Source organism: Mus caroli, chromosome 5, assembly GCF_900094665.2.
Source record: "Mus caroli chromosome 5, CAROLI_EIJ_v1.1, whole genome shotgun sequence".
Classification (NCBI taxonomy): domain Eukaryota; kingdom Metazoa; phylum Chordata; class Mammalia; order Rodentia; family Muridae; genus Mus; species Mus caroli.
Window position 1 is genome coordinate 122,996,896 of NC_034574.1, and position 18,937 is coordinate 123,015,832.

An 18,937-nucleotide genomic window follows, 5' to 3' on the forward strand; every position below is an offset into this window, starting at 1 on the left:
TCTTTCTTTCTTTCTTTCTTTCTTTCTTTCTTTCTTTCTTTCTTTCTTTCTTTCTTTCTTTCTTTCTTTCTGGCAAGTGTTTCTCTGCGAAGCCTTGGATGTCCTGGAATTCACTCTGTAGACCAGCTAGCATTGAACTCAGAGAGGTTCTTGAGTACTGGGATCAAAGGTAAGTGCCACCACCTCCCAACAACTGGATTCCCCCACCAGTTTGTTTTGGGGTTGGCATGTTTACAGCATGATCCCTTAACATCTAACTGTTTATCCTTTGGCCCTTTCAGCTTTCTCTCTCTCCCCACCTCCTTCCTTTTCCTTCCTCTAATTTCCCTTTTCTGTGTTTTTGCCTGATTTTTTTGAGACAGGATCTTACTGTGTAGCCCAAGCTAGCCCCAGACTTGTAACAATTCTCCTGCCTCTACCTGCTAAATGCTGGGATGGCACAAGTCTTCTTTTAAAAAAAAAAAGAGAGAGAGAGAGAGAGAGATTTATTTTGTGTATATGAGCACACTGTAGCTGTACAGACCTCTGCTTGCTCCAGTTGGCCCTACTCACTCTGGCCCATTTAAGTTCACTGTAGCTGACTTCTGGTGCACCACAAGAGGGCGTCAGATCTCATTACGGGTGGTTGTGAGCTGTTATGTGCTTGCTGGGATTTGAACTCAGGACCTTCAGAAGCCATCTCTCCAGCCCAACACACATGCCTGTTACCATGTGTGAGGAGGGTGCTGGGGAAGGGAGTAGTTATCCGGAATAGGTGGAGACACACACTGCTGCTTCTCAGGTCACCTCTGGAGCGTTCTTATTAGCTGTGGACTTCATTTCTTTCTTAGGGGAACACCTGATTCTAAACTAACAACTGAAAACTAACAATGTTACTATAGAATTGATACACTGGGGTTGCCTAAGAGCTCCAGTAGCCAGAGTTGTACTTCCTCTTTCAAAATTCTCACACTCCCCAACACAAAAGAACAGCAGGAACGGCAGCTTAGCCACTGAACTGCAAGGACTTCTGCCAAATTGCTCTGTAAAACAGCTAGAGACCGCCGGGCAGTGGTGGTGCACGCCTTTAATCCCAGCACTTGGGAGGCAGAGGCAGGCAGATTTCTGAGTTTGAGGCCAGCCTGGTCTACAGAGTAAGTTCCAGGACAGCCAGGGATATACAGAAAAACCCTGTCTTGAAAAACAAAAACAAAACAAAACAACAAAAAAAAAAATACAGCCAGAGATCCTGTACCCACACTTGAATGAATGAATGAATGAATGAATGAAAGAAACATTTTTTTAAACTACCTGAGATAACCATCTTAGAGAACAGTTTGATTTTGATCCTGAGATGGAGCAAAGGCATTCAGTTTACACCAATGCTCTAAAACAGGTTCTCAACCTGTGGGTCGTGACCCCGGGGGGTTGAACAACCTTTTCACGGGTCACCTAAGACCATCAGAAAAAAAGCAAATATTTCCCTTAGGATTCATGACAGTAGTAGCAAAATTAATTACAAAGTAGCAACAAAATAATGTTGTGGTTGACGGTCACCACACTATGAGGAACTTTGCATTAAAGGGTCACAGCATTAGGAAGGTTGAAAACCACTGATCTAAAACCTCCTGATAGGCCCCTCTTCCTCAAGTCGCTGTCACCCTTTGGCAGTGTCAAGCTGGATGAAGACAGGGTCTCGTCTTTTGTCCCCCAGACATGGCTTGTGCTGCCCAGCTGGTTTTGAAAGTTAGGATTGCACACTTTTCTTGCCTTCAGAGAAACCAGGATTATGGTTGCAGGCCACCTTACCCAGATAGGGACCACGCCTCTAACAGCCATTTAAAGGGGACATTTAAGACCCAAGGCATATCATTGTAAATAACCTTCCACCTGACACCAAACAGAACCAGGGCCTTTGTGTATCAGGGGAAAACAGAGCCGCTGTGTGAAAGACTTGGAACCTTCTAGAAACACTTCATGACTAGAAGTGGAAACTAGAGTGGAAACTGGAATCAGATCCTATGGAAATTTTTTAGTGTTTTCTGCCCTCCATGTTATAATTCATCTTCCCAACAGTGCATGACTTAGAGAAATCTCCTAATTGTTATAGCCTGGAATTTGATTTTGAATTTGAGGGGTTTTGGGTTTTTTTGAAGACTTATTTAATTTATATGAGTACACTGTAGCTGTCTTCAGACACACCAGAAGAGGGCATCAGATCCCATTACAGATGATTGTGAGCCACTGTGTGGTTGCTGGGAATTGAACTCAAGACCTCCAGAAGAGCAGTTAGTGCTCTTAACCACTGATTCATCTCTCCAGCCCCCGAGTTTTTTGTTTTTTTAAAAGCTGGTCTCGTATACCCTAACCTGGCCGAAAACTTGCTGTATGGCGGCCCAGGGTAAACTTTGAACTCCTGATGTCCCTGACCACTTCCCACGTGCTGGGATGACAAGTGTCACTATATTATCTTTTGTTTGTTCCTGTTGAGACAGGTTCACACTGTTCCTTGATTGTCCTGGAACTCATGGCAGTCCTCCTGCCTCATTCTCCTGAGTGCCAGGATTACAGTTGTGAGACACCATACCTCACCACTACTTTATTTTCAGACAGGGTCTCATGTGTCCCAGGCAGGACTTGAACTCATGGCGTCATCAAGGATGACTGTTAGTTCCTAATCTTCCCGCCTGGACTGCAGACATGTATCACCATGCCTAGTTTATATAGTGCAGGGCCTGGAACATAAGTCTCTGTGAGCGGTAGGCAAGCAGCACCAGCCTCCCCCCCAGTTTTTAAACTCTTTTTTGAAACCTGTTGTTACATAGCCTGGGCTAGCCTCCCAAGTAGCTGGGGTTGCAGGCATGTGTCACTGGCACCCAGCTAGACCCTGATACCATTGCTGTTCTATTTTGTTTCTACTTTATTCACTGGGGTGGCACACATGTGCCACAGCATGTGGAGGCCAGAGGAGAGCCTGATGTTAGCTCTGCGTGGTGGGGGCTCTCAGGAGGCCCTCTCATTAGCCATCCTGCACTCTCTCAGATAGACCTGTACATTCTGCCATTCTGTACTGTGTACGTATGTGTGATGGTTTGTATATGCTTGGCTCAGGGAGTGGCACTATTAGGGGGTGTGGCCTTGTTGGAGTGGGCGTGTCACTGTGGGTGTGGGCTTTAAGACCCTCCCCCTAGCTTCCTAGAAGTCTGTGTTCTGCTAGCAGTCTTCAGATGAAGATGTAGAACTCTCAGCTTCTCCTGCACCGTGTCTGCCTGGATGCTGCCATGCTCCTGCCTTGAGGATAATGGCTGTAAGCCAGCCCCAATTAAATGTTGTCCTAATAAGAATTGCCTTGTTCATGCTGTCAGTTTATAGCAGTACAACCCTAACTAAGACAGTATGTGAAGCAGTATTCTCAGCATTGGAGAGTATTGTAAAATCAAAATATTAACTCTGAAAAATCACGGGAGATGCTCTATGCAGCATCAAATATTCAGCTAATATTTAGTTCTTTTTTTTTTTCTTTTGACAGGGTTTCTCTGTCGAACTCAGAAATCTGGGATTAAAGGCGTGCGCCACCACCGCCCAGCTAAGATTTAGTTCTTCATGCATCTCACTAGAATGCAAGGTTGCCTTCATCTTTTATAAATGGTAAAATTAGCCGGGCATGGTAGCTCACGCCTTTAATCTCAGCTCTCTGGAAGCAGAGGCAGGCGGATTTCTGAGTTCGAGACCAGCCTGGTCTACAAAGTGAGTTCCAGGACAGCCAGGGTTACACAGAGAAACCCTGTCTCGGAAAAAAAAAAAAGATATATAAAATTATATATGTGTGTGTATATAGTGTATATGTATATTTACACATTTGTGCATATACCTATACACATATACATATATACATACACACACTAAAGTATACACACTTTAGTGTATATCACACACTAAAGAATTATTCTCAAAAAATTTTTAAAAGATTTATTTATTTATTTTATGTGTATGAGTACACTGTAGCTGTCTTCAGACACACCAGAAGAGGGCATCAGATCCCATTACAGGTGGTTGTGAGCCATCATGTGGTTTCTGGGAATTGAACTCAGGACCTCTAGAAGACCTGTCAGTGCTTTTAACCACTGAGCCATCTCTCCAGCCCTCAAATTCTTTTATGATTTATTTTTAGTAAATGTCTAGCTTGTGAACTATTCCATATATCCAGTTATATATAATGTCAAGCCCCACCTCTAGGGATCAGGAGGAAAAAAATTTTAAGAAGCTTTGGTCTGGAGTTGGGATAGAGGCCAAAGGAAGAATTCCTTTCTCTCTCTGAAACTGAGGTCCAGTTCTTCTTGGCTTACAGAGTAGCAGGGATGTCTCCAAGCACTTGCTTTGGGGGCACTGCAGTGTAAAACCAACAAAGAACAGTTCTGGTTAATATCAACACACATTGGTGCTGGACCCAACCCATCCAGGTAGGCAAATGCCTGTCTGTTCCATGTCTCGCCCGCGCCCCCTACCGACAAAGAGGAATATCACGTATTAAAAAATTAAAAGGTCTCTTTTCCATTGATCCCCTCCTGAAAAAAGCAATGAAAGGTGAAACTGAGAAACAATCCGTTGATAACTATCCTGTAATGGCTATTCCTGGTTATCAACTTGACTATATCTGGAATGAACTACAATCCAGAATGGTAAACCAGTGATCCTAATCTGGAGGGTGAGAGATACAAGTTTCTGACCTGGATCTTGGCTTGGAGATCTTGAGGCATAGTGGCTATGAAAAGCTTAGGCCCAGGCAAGGTGGTACAGGCCTTTAATCCCAGGAGACTGAGGCAAGGAGATCGCTGAGTTCTAGGTCAGTCTGAGACAAAGAAAGTCCCAGATCCAGGCATGGTGATCTACACCTGTAATCTGGGCCACATCTTCTGCTGGGGGCCTACATAAGGACATTGGAAGAAGGAAGACTCACTCTTCTTCGCCTGCTTGCACTTACTTGCCAGCACATCTGTTGGAACTGACTTCTATAGAAGACCAGCTGAAACAACTAGCCCCGAGGGATCCGAGCAACTACTAGATTCTTGGACTTCCCATTCACAGCTGACCACTGTTGGACTCCAGAATGTAAGTCATCACAATAAATTCCCTTAATCTAGAGAGACATTCCATACATTCTGTGACTGTGGAAAACCCCGACTACCACATATCCCGTTTATACGTCTATTGACCCAGTTTTATGATCTCATCCAGGCTTCTTTTCACAGACGTGAGTGAAATGCTATACTCAAATTACCTGCTAACATCACTGCTTGCATGGGTACCTAAGAACGGGCGCACCTTACTCCTCTCTCCTGCATCCATCTCCATCATTTTAACCAATCTTTGGTAGCACCGTTCACCAAAGTCAGCACATCCCTGACGGTCCTCTCTTTCCTACACATAGCCCATTGTTGACTGCTGTGGCATCTCCTACACAGAGCTTGAATCTGTTCACGATGTCACCTGTGAAATCTTTCAACCGCGTTGCTACAGATAACCTCTTGGTTTGGCTAAGGCCCCCCCCCATCACCTCCCAAATTAGCTCCCTTTCTCAATTCTGCAGCCAAATACCTGCCTGGAACAGCTCGCAGGGGGGAGGGGGGTGCTTCTTTTGTCTCCTCTCTGGGAAGGTTTAGTTCGTCAGCACAGAGGGTTGAGGGTCTTGCTCTGTCATCCTGGCTGGCCTGCACTTTGTACAGACCAGGCTCACCTTAAACAGACAGCGATCCTCCTGCCTCCACTGCATGAGCCCTTATATATGCTGGCATCACAGATGTGTACCATCGTACCTCATTCACAGGGTTTTCTGTCTTTCTCTTTTTAAAAATTTATGCATATGTGTGTTTTGCGTGTATGGGTAGGTATGACATGTGCACCAGGTACCTTCAGAGGAGGGTGTCAGATCACCTGGGACTGGGTTTACAGATGGTTGAAAGCCACCATTTGGGGTTGGGACTAGAGCCTGGGTACTGTAGAGGAACCGTTAGTGCTCAGCCCCTGAGCAGTCGCCCAAGGCTCTTGCTTCCTTTCTTATCTCCAGCAGGCAGCATAAGATGCTCTGAAAGCTTCCTCTGTCAGGCATCCCATCTGCTTTCCAGAGTCAGTTTTTTTTTTTTTTTTTTAAATTCTACTCTCACCCTCAACTGCCTAATCGAGGTCCACCCATAAAACTGAGTCCTGTCTGTTTTCCACTTAGTCTACAAGCTTCAGGGTAAATCCCAGGGCTCCATAGATGGCTCAGCAGCTAGGGGTGTGGGCTTCTCTCGAAGAGGGCCCAAGTTTGACACCAGGTACCCACGGTGTTGGGGTCCAGGAGTCGCCTCACAAACCATACAAACAATGATCTCGGTCAGTCAGAGATAGTTTATTGAGCATATGCCCCAGGGCTGATTGGCCCAACCAAGGCCAAGGTCCAAATTCAGAAACTGAATCATGACCCCCGAGTTAAGAGTTTTTAAGGCCAAAATCCACAAACATCTATGCCACAAATCAGGATTTAAGTATAAGGGATTTCCGTAGGAACATGTATTTGTTGTACATGTATCCTGTTTCCATTGGTTGGGGTATTCAACTGTGGCAGGGGACTTGCCTTGTCTAACATTCATGTCTTAACTAGCCAACCAGGATGTCAGTTGCCTATGTACATGTCTCTTTCTGCTGAGTAGGATGTCTGTTCCCAGGGAGGTCTTGGGAACTTTATTTACTATACCACTACTCAAAAGGGAAGTCTTGTTCCAAATAGTTTTTTTTATTATAATGCAGATGTCTCTTATGTTGGGGCCATCCCAGGGACATCATATAAAGGCAAACACCATAAAAGCTTATACATAGAGGCAGTGCTGCTGTGTGGTTGGTTCAGTTTTAAGCTTATGTGGGCACCTATACAAAGCATTTCTATTGACTTTTATCATGATTTCCAAGGGCACAGAACATAGCAGAATATGTAATCAGTCTTAGCTTTAGGAAGTTTCCTAGTAACAAGAAAAAACACATGAGAAAGTTTCTTTGTAAAAAAGATAAGTTTCATCCAGGAAACATCAGAAACATCAGAAGTATATAGGATTATATATTTGGCCTTGTGACCCAGCTAAGTTAATATAATGTTAACCATTAGAGTTACAGTTTTTCACTCTGCCTGAAGATGCTTTATGTATTGCCTCCTGTCTACAAGATTGTATTTTCCCCATAGCATGACAAAATCATTCTCAGTATAACCTAACACACACTGGGATGCCAACTCCTCGTGCTGCAGACCCTCTGTGTCCCTTGTCTGTGTAAGACAGGTCTCTGGGTGCAGATGGGCAAGGAGTCGGCGGAAATGACAGACAGATGCACATAGGAGATTGTATAGAATCTGAATGTATTGTCACAAAGTGAACACCAGTCTTATGTAATACAGAAAATAAAGGGGGTAGGAAGTCACAGCAGGCAAAGTACATTGAAGTTACCTGATACAAAACAAAGGAATGACTTCAAAAGGACTTACAGGAACCAGGTAAATGTTTACAGTAAAGATAAAGCAGTCCTGCCTAGGGTCAGCTTAATGACAGGTAAGGATTTCACACCCTAGTCACAATTAGTGCTACTCCTTTGAACCTTGTGAAAGCTAGCACCAGGGGGGGTTCTGGTCTAGCAGACGTTCTCATTAATAATGCAATACCACAACCCCCCTATTTCCTAGGCCTTGATAAATTCTTGTATGAGTGTAACTTTTAAGTATCTGTGGAGAATCTCCATTTGTCAGAAGAATTCACCAACTTGCTTCTAATATGCAATGTAGCCTGTACTGAAGATTTCTATCTCAGTGGGATTCCCTAGCTCTTTCACGGTAAACCCACCTATTTGCTAGGCCATTGTGTTTGGGTAAGACTGGCTACTGCCTCAAGTAAACACTCTGCAGACCAGCCCTGAGCTATTCTGGCTTGGTTCTTTTGTAATGCTTAATTAGTTTCACTGTCTCTACCAAGCACCTGAGCTTCAAGCATTTTCTAGGACATTGGAACACTGGCAAAGGCTTAGCTATGTCAGAATTCAATCTTAAAAGGAACTTATAATAAGATAATACTAAAAGAGAGCACGTGGATCCATACACCAGACTAACTCAGTGATAGGGTATGAATATACGGGTTATGAGAACACCGTGAGAACACCGAAGTTCCAGGAGGTGAGTTTCTGTGAAACTCTTTGCCTCGTGAGTGCTCCCAGGCCTCTGGGCCTGCCAAGCAAACTTCACTGGAGTGTGTGTAGCATCCTTGAATATGTTTATTTTTTTCCTTTACTCTTCTTTCTCTCTTCCCCTTCCCCAAAACAAAACAAAACAAAAAAAACTTCCCCTTTCCCTCCCTCCTCCCTCCTCCCCTTCCTCCCTCCCCCCTTTCTTTCTTTCTTTCTTTCTTTCTTTCTTTCTTTCTTTCTTTCTTTTTTTAAGGTTTCTCTGTATATCTCTGGCTGCCCTGGAATTCAGTCTTCAGACCAGGCTGGCCTCAAACTCAGACATCTGCCTGCTTCTGACTCCCCCAAGTGCTGAAATTAAAGGTATGGGCCATTTGGCTAAAATGGCAGTTTTAATCTCTGGTTCAGGGGAATCATGATTGTGTCTCTTGGTGGAAGCATCCCTCCTCTTGGAACTAAGACCTCAGGCCAACAGAGCTAAAGGTTGTGGGGATAAAAAGCAAAACTTCAACGGCCCACTCTGAGTCCTGTCTCCTTAATTCCTGAGTCCCTGAGTTCTGGCTTTGGAAGAAGTACATTGCACTTGATGTAATATATGATGCCAAGCTCGGTCAAGGACAGGCCTAGAGCTGTGTGTGGTGGCCCATGCCTATAATCCCAACACAAGAGAGATGGAGGCAGGAGGATCAGGATTTCATAGTCAACCTCTGCTATATAATAAATTTGAGGCCAGTCTGTTATATTACAGATAGCTTTTCAGAAAAAAAAATGTTCGGGGTGGGTGGTTTGCAGTGAGGTCTCTTCAGTGCCATAGCTATCTATAAATCGTCCATGCTGCTGTAAATATTCCCTATTTAAATGTAGTGGTTCAGCAAGCAGACTTGGGTGGTATAGTTTCTGTGCTCTATTTGGAGAGATATTTGGAGTGAAAAGTCATGCCTTCCCAAGAAAAGTCATAAAACCAACCTCTTTTTTTTTTTTTTTTGATTTTTCGAGACAGGGTTTCTCTGTGTGTGAAGCCCTGGCTATCCTGGATCTCACTCTGTAGACCAGGCTGGCCTTGAACTCAGAAGTCTGCCTGCCTCTGCCTCCCAAGTGCTGGGATTAAAGGCATGTGCCACCACTGCCCGGTGTGAAACGGACTTTTTTGGTTTTTTGAGACAGGGTTTCTCTGTAGAGCCCTGGCTGTCCTGGAACTCACTTTGTAGACCACGCTGGTCTCGAACTCAGAAATCTGCCTGCCTCTGCCTCCTGAGTGCTGGGATTAAAGGCGTGCGCCGCCACGCCCAGCCAACGTGAACTTTTTAAAAATAATGTAATATGGTCTCATGTAGATAAAGCTGCCCTTAAACTTACTATACAGCTGCAACTCCCGTTCCTTTTGCCTCAGCCTCCTGTGCACTGGGATTCTAAGCATGTGCCATCATGTCTGTGAACTTTTTATATAAAGTCAGTGAGCCAGTCATACGTGAACACAACTGCTGAACACATTGGTGGGGCTTAACAGAGAGGGAGTTAGGACAAAGTCAGGGAAGCTCTGACTTTGGCTTCACATGTGATCTGTTCACATTCTTGGCTTGTGGATTGGTGGATGCCACAGTTGGAATGTAAGAATACATTCCAAAGATTTTGCCGGCTGGCCAGAAGGATGTTAAATCAGAGTTAGAATGAGTCTTAAAAGGATATTCAATGGACCTAAAGACAGTCTGAGATATGGCTCTATAACATTCCAACTCTCCAAAACCAGTCTACAGAATCTTTAAGACAAGGGTGGGTTTTTAGAGAACTTCACAAGGTAGACAACATTTATCTGCTGCCTCTAGCATTCTTGAAATGGGAACTAAGACTAGCTTCTGTTCATGTCTTCACTATTAATGCTGTGTAACACTGGTTAACTTAGCCGGGTGTGGTGGCACATGCCTTTAATCCCAGCACTCGGGAGGCAGAGGCAGGTGGATTTCTGAGTTTGAGGTGAGCCTCGTCTACAAAGTGAGTTCCAGGACAGCCAGGGCTATTCAGAGAAACCCTGTCTCAAAACCAAACAAACAAACAAACCCCCAAAACAAACAAACAAACAAAACCAAAAAACCCCACTGGCTAACTTATTTAATTTTTAGGTCTCAGCTATACCCCAATTTTTTTTTTTTTAATTCTGATGATTGAACCTAGGTCCTCCAGAGGAAAGAGCTAGCCTTCTGTAGGTAGGAAAGGAAAAGGGCTCAGAGTGGAACTGCCCATAGTTCACACATATTGCTGTGAAAATATGTATCTATGGTTTAAATGAACGCTAAGAGTTGAAGCAGCGAGGCCAAGAACACCAGGGATGAGAAACAAAGATGTCTGAGATAACCTGATGAAGCAAGCTCCTGGGCAGTTGGCACCAACCTGACTGTCCAGCTATCTTCACTGATGCCAAAAGCTTTCCCCGCTTCTGTAGTAAATGTACCGGAGAGGCTTCCTCATGTTTCCTTACATTATGATTATTGTGTGTGGATGCCATGATACTTACATGGAGGTGAGTGGGCATCTTTGTTAGTTGGGTCTCTCCCTCTACTTTTTGTTGAAACCATTTATTTATTTTACGTACACTGGTATTTTGACTGCATGTGTGTCTGTGTGAGGGTATTGGATCCTCTGCAACTGGAGTTGCAGACAGTTGTGAGCTGCCATGTGGGTGCTGGGAATCGAACCCAGGTCCTGTGAAAGAGCAAGCACCGTTCTTAACCACTGAGTCATCTCTCCATCCCCTCCTTCTCCTTTTTTTTTTGTCAGGTCAGTTCCAGGATTTGGATTTAGGTTGTCAAGCTTGAATGGGAAACCTTTTACACACCAAAACATCTCTCTGGCCCTCTTTATTTGTAATCCTCTTTCATAAAACTCGCTTTCACCTCATTTGTCTGTCTTTAATCTTCATAGACCTTAAACATCCAACTTGGAGCCACTTCCCTAGGCCAACCTGACCCTGTCTGGCACCCTACAGCCTTGTGCGAAGCACAGCTGGGTCATGAAAGATCCTTTTATTCTCACAACTCCTGCATCATCAAGTGCTCTCGATATGAAGCTATACCCCACAACCTTCCTTATATTTGCCCAGGCCAAGAACACTAGAGATGGGAACTCCTGAACCTCCTGTCTCCACCTACCCTGGGCTGGGATCACAGCCTAGTTGCTATTGGACCAATTTCCTTAAGATTCTCCTAAACTGAATCAGTTTCAAGTCCTGCTCTTAAAAAGAGCAAACCAGGAGTGTTCATTTCTGTGGGCCATCTGCCCAGGTGACCAGGCTCTTTCTATGGGCGAGTGCCCAGGAGTGAAAAACAAAATAGCAGCGAGTCAGAAAAGGTGAAAACAGGCATTTATTGAGACAGGGGTTAAAAAAAAATTCTGCTGGGAACAGTGTTTTGTTTTTGTTTTTCCAGAGCTGAGAGCCAGTCTCACGGACTCTGGGTTGCTCATTTGTAGGGTTCATTCTGAATTCTCTCCTCGCCTATCCTATAACTTCATCTCCTCCACCCCGACGGTTCTTGGCTCAGGGAGATAACAAAAGCTAGTGAGGTGGCATGTCAACTGTCCACTGGGAGCCTTATCTATCTTTACAGACAGGCAGTTATGTGCTAAACTTTTCCCTCTCGATCTTGTTCCTGACTATCTATTCCCTGCTAACTGCTCACTAGGGGAAAGGTGTGTTTGTATTTCCCTCTGGCGGCCGCATTCGCTACTCGCTGGGAGATGTCTCCTGGTCCCAGACTTTGACGTCCCGTTTCGTGTATGGCTGTCTTCGGGGCTCCATGTCGCCCTCAGGCTAATGCAAGCAGAAGCTGGTAGACGGAATGAGGGATGACAGGGGAAACCGCGGCTTCTCGCGAGTCACAGACACGCCAGCGAGGGCCTCACGGTCACTCGGTGTCCCCTGCCCTCAGGGACTGCCCCTTCGGGTGGACAGCCTCCAGAGCGTCGCAATCTTTTCCGGCCAGCCGCCAGCCAGTCCCCGGAAGTCCGAAGCGTCACGGAAATGACGCCACGCGTACGCACCGCGCGCGTGCTCGCGGTGCCGGGGGCGGGGCGTGCGGGGGCAGGGGCGGGGCAGGGAGCCGAGTGACTGAAGCGGCGCTGGGAGCGGCGGTCGGACGCCGGCGGAGCCGCGGAGCAGGTTCGGAGGGACGGGGGCTCCGGAGGCGCGTTCCCACTCGGAGCGGGGCGGCGGCGGCGGTGTCCGGCCGCGCGCTGACCGGGGCCGCTCCGTTCCGCCTCTCAGCCGGGAGGGCGGGCGGGCGGGCGCATAGGGCCAGGCCGTCGGAGCTCTGCTGCTGCTCTCGGCCTCTCCAGCTCGGCCGAGTTCTTCTCAGCTCGGCGGGACTCGGGCTCCCCGGAGGACACGCTCCCCGGTCGTCGGCTGCCGCTCCGATCCTGTCCGAGTCTGGAGTTGTGGTTGCAGCCGGGCGGGTCCCATCCGGAGCCCGCGTGGGTCCCGCGGCTGGTGCGGCTGCTGTGGCGCGGGGTTTTGAATACTCGTCCAGGTGCTAGAGGCCAAGGTTATGGTTGTCTCTGAATGAGAAGTCCTGAAGCTGAGGCAGGAGGATTGCCGTGAGTTTTGAGGTCAGCCCTCTGCCACTGAGGAAGACCCTTTTATGGAAAATAATAATAAAGGCAGTCCCTGATTCCGAGCTGTCTGGAAGGGAGAGCCAAGGGGATGTCCTTCCATCCCTTCGCGGAAGTTGGCTCCATAGAGGGAAGCGCCTTGGAGACTAGGTCATTGGCAGCTGGCTGTGTCTCAGAGCTGATGACCAACCTCTGTGGTTGGGAAATGTGTTGCTGGATGTGGTAGGCTCGGTCTGTCTGTGGAGTTTAGATGTGATACTGGCAGAAGTTTTACAGCGTCACCTAGTTTTGTGGTAAGACCCCCTATCGTCCCCCCACCCCCTGCCACCTCCTGGAAGTTAACTGTTGGGTCTTTTAACCTACAAACCTAGAATTACTTTTCAAAGGAAGACCCAATTAGTCACCCACTTCTGACATCCCAGTATTTGGAAATTGAGGCAGGAACAGTCTTGGGAGTTTTGACATCAACGGGGCTATGTAGTGAGTTTGAGGCCAGCCTATACTACAGAGTAATAGTCGATCCTCCCGCCCACCAGAGTCGCAGTTAAAAGAAGAAAGAGGAGTCTAAAATAAAATGGTCTTGCCAAGCTTGTTACTGGGCGGTGGTGGCGGTGGCTCACACCTTTAATACCAGAATGCAGGAGGCAGAGACAGGTAGATCTGTATGAGTTTGAACAGGCCTGGTCTACAGAGTGAGTTCCAGGACAGTCCAGGCTACATAGACTGTTTTGGGGGGAGGTGCGTGTTAGTGGGATGGGGGGGGGGAGCTTGCTTGTTACTTAGTGATGACTGACTTTAAGGTTTACACACGTTAGATAGGGGCTGTTTAACTGAGCTACAGTCCCAGTTTCTATTCAGCCTCTGAGAGTTACTGTTTGGGGGATTATTTATTTATTTTGATTTGTGTGTTAATTTTGGGGGACAGGATCTCACAATACAGCTCTGGCTGTGTAGATCAGGTGATCAGGCAAGACTCTGAACTTGGAGCAGTCCTCCTGCCTGGGCCTCTCAAGTGGTGAGATTGCAGGTGTGGACCACTGCCTTGCCTGTCTTTTCTTTTGGTATGTGTGTTCACAGTGTGTGCATGTGGAGGCCAGAGGTTAGCAAAAATGTTAGCTATCTTCCTTGGTGTCACACTAGCCTTGGCTTTCATTGAGACAGGTTCTTAGTGAACCTGGAGCTGGATTTGCCTAGACTACTACTAGCTAGCCCACAAGCTACAGGGAACACTTTTTTGGTGTGGGTACTGGGGACCTGATTCAGGTTCTCATGCTTGTGTGGCAAGTACTTTATTTTTGCCATCTCCCCAGCCCCCCCTCCTTTTGCCTTTGATGAAATGAAGTTAGAGTTTATTAAGAAACAGTTTTAATATAGAATTAAGCACGGGCTTTAAGGAAGAGAGAGACACTTTAAAGGACAGTATACCTCCAAGACATGTGCGTGGACTTCTTAAGAGTCTCCAAGATTTAGTGGTTCCTGATCAGAGAGTGAAGGTGCAGCCAGGATTTGAATCTTTACTTGCTTACAACATTTTGGCTGGAGAGTTAGCTCCCTGGTTAAGAGATCTGGCTGCTCTTGTACGGGATCCTGGTTTGGACATGGTAGCTCACAACTGTCCAACTTCCAGATCCAGGGGATCTATGCCCTTCTCCAGGCTCCAGGGGCACCCGTTAGCACATGATAGTGGACGGTAGAGATCCTTAAGGTGTGAAATGTTTGCCTAGTTTGCACCAAGGCCTTGGGTTTTATCCCCACCACTGCAGAGAAAGAAAACAAAAATCTCCCACAGAATTTCATCATGGTGTGCGCTAGGCTAGAGCACTGAGGATCAGAGCACCGGCCAACCTTTTGAAGTGTGGAGGATGGAAGAAGGGACCAGGTTAAGATAACTTCTAAGCAAACATACACACACACACACACACACACACACACACACACACACACAGAGGCTGCTGTATGGTTGAGGATGATTGTGTCCGAGGTAGTTCTGGGTTAGGTACCGTCTTGCTTGGCCATCTTTTCTGGTGATTAAGTATTTGAGTTGAATCGTGTACTCATTACTAAGATTGACTCCCAATAACAGGAAATCTACTTTTATCTCTCCACTCCCAATTCATATTGGGTATTTATAGGTTCCATGGGTACTTGCTGACTGCATGAGAGTAATCCCTGGACTTCTCCCAGTCTTTGGCTAGATACCATAGAATTTTAAATCTTGACTGTGTACATTTAAATTTTGGTACTCGTTTCATTGGCTGTGAGATAAGCATCTCTAGAAGAGATGTCTGCAATCAACACCTATGCATCACTAGAAGTGTTGCCAAGTGCCTTTCTTAGCCTAATAATAAAGTCACCCCAATAACATTGAGAGCTTCATGGAAAAGGCCAACCATTTTGGAAATCTTGCCCAATGCTCACAACACTGTATGAAGTAGTGTGTACAGGGGAAATGACTGTTGATCTTATCACGTTGATTACTATTTAAGGGGTGATTTTTAATGTTTGAATAAAGTTCCCAAAACACTTTTAAGAGGCTGTGTTCTAGCAAACCTGTAAGCCCAGCTACTCAGGAGGTTGAAGCAGAAGATTGCCAAAGCAGGCCAGCCTGGGCAACTTAGTGAGTCTCAATTAAAGTCACAGGAGAAGGTCTGGGCCGTCACTGCTGGTGGGGCACTTGCCTTCCATGCTGGATGCTTTGATGGCTGCCTTTATCTTTTTTTTTTTTTTTATGTGTGCTCTGTGTAATGAGGTACGTGCAAATGAGGTACCCTTAAAGACCAGAGGAGGCTGTCAGATCCCCTGGTGTGGTACTGGGAATTAGACTTGGGTCTTCTAAGAGAGCAGTCCGTGCTCTTAACCCCTGAGTTGTCTTTCTGGTCCAGTGCCTGTTTTCAGAGATTTCTGTTTTTAATGAAGCTCTTTCCACAGGGGTAGGAAGTCTAACTTTGCTTGTATAAGAGAAGTTTTCCTTGTTTTTGGTGACATACTTTCCAGGCTTACAGTCATCAGAACAGCCAATTATGGTGATTATGATCAGTTAATTAGATGTAACAGAAGTCATAAATCCTGATCAGAGGGATAACCCTGGTGCATCTCCAGTAGGAATCAGAGAATGTGCACACACTGAGCTGGGGGTCCTGGGCTGGGTACTGGGGGTATGTGGAGCACATGCTCTGCAAATCCTGCACCACTGATCTGCCCAACCTGTCCCAAGTCATAAGCCTTTTATTCCCAAATGATGGGGAGGAGATTGTTTGGATCTGAAACAAGAATGTAGCCAGAGCCTTGAGGGCTCTAAGCATGGTGTGAGCCTTTGCCAGGTGCAGGACAGCTAAGATGGAACTGAGTGAAATCTTGTGTTGGTTTTTGTTTTTGTTATTATTTTTTGAAACAATGTCTCTCTATGTAGCTCTGGCTGTCCTGGAACTCACTATGTAGACCTGGCTTGTGCCACTACACCCCATCCTGAGTAAAATCTATGGACACTTTTTAAGTGAGTCTGCTGAGTTGTCATTCAGCAAAGTCATTGTAACCGAACTTGGGGTATATTAAGATTAAATGTGGGGACTAAATTAAAAATGGGGTGAGGGCTGGAGAGATTGCTCAGTGGTTAAGAGCACTTGCTAATCTTGGAGAGGACTTGGGTTTGCGTGCTAGCACCCATACTGCAGCTCACAACAACCTGTAACTCCAGTTCTAGAGAATCTGATCTCTTTTGGCCTTGGTAAGCACCAGGCACACTCGTGGTGCACATGCACGCATGCAGGCAAACACTCATAGATATAAAAACAAATCTTTAAAAGTCATTTTTGTGATCAGTTTGTATGTGTGTGAGCATGCTCTGGACATGTGTGGAGGTCAGAGGACAAACCATGGTGGTTGGTTTTCTCCTTCCACCATGAGTCCTTGGTGACCAAACTCAAATTGTTAGTGAGCAGGCATGTTTATTCAGTGAGTCATCTCCCCAACCCTGAAAGAAAAATGAGGGTTATTTTTTTAGAATAAGCTGTGGGCCAGGGCATTTGGGAGGCAGAGGCAGGTGGATTTCTGAGTTCAAAGCCAGCCTGGTCTACAGAGTGAGTTCCAGGACTACACAGAGAAACCCTGTCTCAAAAAACAACAACAACAACAACAACAAAACCAAAAAACAAACTGATTTTTTTTTTAAAGTTTTGTATGAACTCTAAACTTTTTGTTTGTTTGTTTGTTTTTCAAAACAGGGTTTCTCTGTGTAGCCCTAGCTGTCCTGGAACTCACTCTGAAGACCAGGCTAGCCTCGATCTCAGAAATCCGCCTACCTCTGCCTCCCAAGTGCTGGGATTAAAGGTGCCCGGCAACTCTAAACATTTTTAAGAGTGTAATACTAGATGCATAATCCTTCATCAGCTTATGATTTTTATACCTCTCCTGCCACTGCTGCTCATCAGAAGTAGGAAATCGAGAGTTTTCAGATGCCTGCTCATGTGGTATTAGCATCTGTACTTGGGAATTTTAGCATGAAGGTAGCTCTGATAAAAGTACTTATTTGTATTAACCTATACGTTAGTAACCTGAAAGGTACTAATGAGTGATTGTTGATATGGAAACTGTGCTGATCTTGTGTATTTTTATTCGTTTTGTTAGTTTGAGGTAGGTCCTCACTTTGTAGGTCAGTGTGGTCTTGAACTCACTGTGTAGAACAGGCTGACCTCAGTGATCTGCCTGCCTTTGCCTCACTGGGATTAAAGGTGTGTGCCACCGCACTTGACCTTTTTTTATTATTTTTATTTTTTGTAATTTCTATTTCTTTCTTTTTTTAAGTGTAGTGTAAAATAATGCCTTCCATGTGACCTTTTTATATATGTCTCCTTGTACTTTGCTCATAATTTGGGGAATTTTTATATAGATTATATTTATAATTTTCCCGTGCTTTCAAGTTAAAAAATATATAATGACAGTGTTTTATTTTTTTTTCAGTTCTTCTATAATAGCATATAGAATTTTCTAATTTTAGGTATACTGTTTACTAAAGCAGTTTCTTTTTCTTTGGATGGCACTTTGGAGCATATTTAAAAGATGCTTTTAAAGATTGAGCTCAAAATGTTTATTAGTGGATAAAACTGTATTTGTGTTATACTATAATTTTCCTAAGTAGAGCATACCTCTTGTACCACATCTTGTTCCAGAAAGGATTCTTAATGGCTTGTAAGGGCTTGCCCACCCTGCTCTGCTGCTGGTAACACACAGGGAGATGAGTGGCTGAGTGACTCAGAGTAAATGGAGAGTGAGCTGGAGGATCAAGGGCCAGCTATGACGTCTGAAGTGTCCGGTCCAGAGCTACAGAGGTGGCTTTGCTTGCTAGTAGCCAGTGGAGAAAGGAGTAGAATGGTTTCGTGGCCTTGAAAGGTAATCAGAAACTCAATCCCTTCAGTTTCCATGTGCCTTTTGGAAGGGTTGTGTGCTCTGTTGTGTGTCAGCTGAACTGCTCCTGGTCTCGGGATCCAAGAGTTTCCATCTTACAGTTCAATCAAGGCTCTGTTTTAGATGACCAAGATAAGCTTGGACAGTCTCTTACTACCCTCAAGTGTTTTTTCGGCTTTTACTTTGATCTCGTGCTGTCAGGAAAATGCCTTGAATAGATGTATTTTATGGTGTCGGACAGTCAGAACCATGTGCATTATCCTGTGTGTGTGTGTGTGTGGTTTGGATGAATGGACAAGGTTGACATCCCAGCAGGAGATGGGCTGAAAGGATAGCAAACGAGTGAGAATTCCTTTCTAGACGCAGGCTTTGAGATTCCAGCTTCAGCTCAGAGCATCATCTTGCAAAGTGTACCCAGAGGAATGTGTTTACGGTGGGAACAAGTCCACTCATCTCAGGCTAGGACGTCTTAGGAAGTCACTGTGGTTTGCACACTGAAAGGTTACTTTTTCAGGAACCCTAGTTAAGATTTCTAGAGTGCCAGCATGGTTGGCGTAGCCAGGAGAGGGCTCTTACTTATCCTTAGTAAGCAGTAGGTGGGACCACCCTTGTCTAGATACAGTGGTGTGATGTTGTAACTTCTTCATTGCATTTCCATCAAACGTTTACGTTTTTAAAATGTGCCCTGAAGAATGAGTTGGACCAGTGACCAAAGCTTTGACTGCAATAGGGTAACCCAAATGAGAATTATAAAGACAGGAAG

At 45.4% G+C, this 18,937-nt stretch overlaps 1 protein-coding gene across 3 annotated transcripts in view; it reads left to right on the forward strand.

Moving 5' to 3' along the window:
* Positions 1-12,249: 12,249 nt before the first annotated feature.
* Positions 12,250-18,937, forward strand: part of Rabgef1 (RAB guanine nucleotide exchange factor 1) — a 41,911-nt gene continuing 35,223 nt past the window's right edge. The window contains exon 1 of one of the 3 annotated variants that reach the window (XM_021162461.1): positions 12,250-12,325. The gene's annotated coding sequence lies outside the window, so the exon portion shown is untranslated. Of the gene's footprint in view, positions 12,326-12,746; positions 12,772-18,937 lie in introns of those variants that run through there. The other 2 variants (XM_021162460.2, XM_029477840.1) reach the window with 2 other exon arrangements.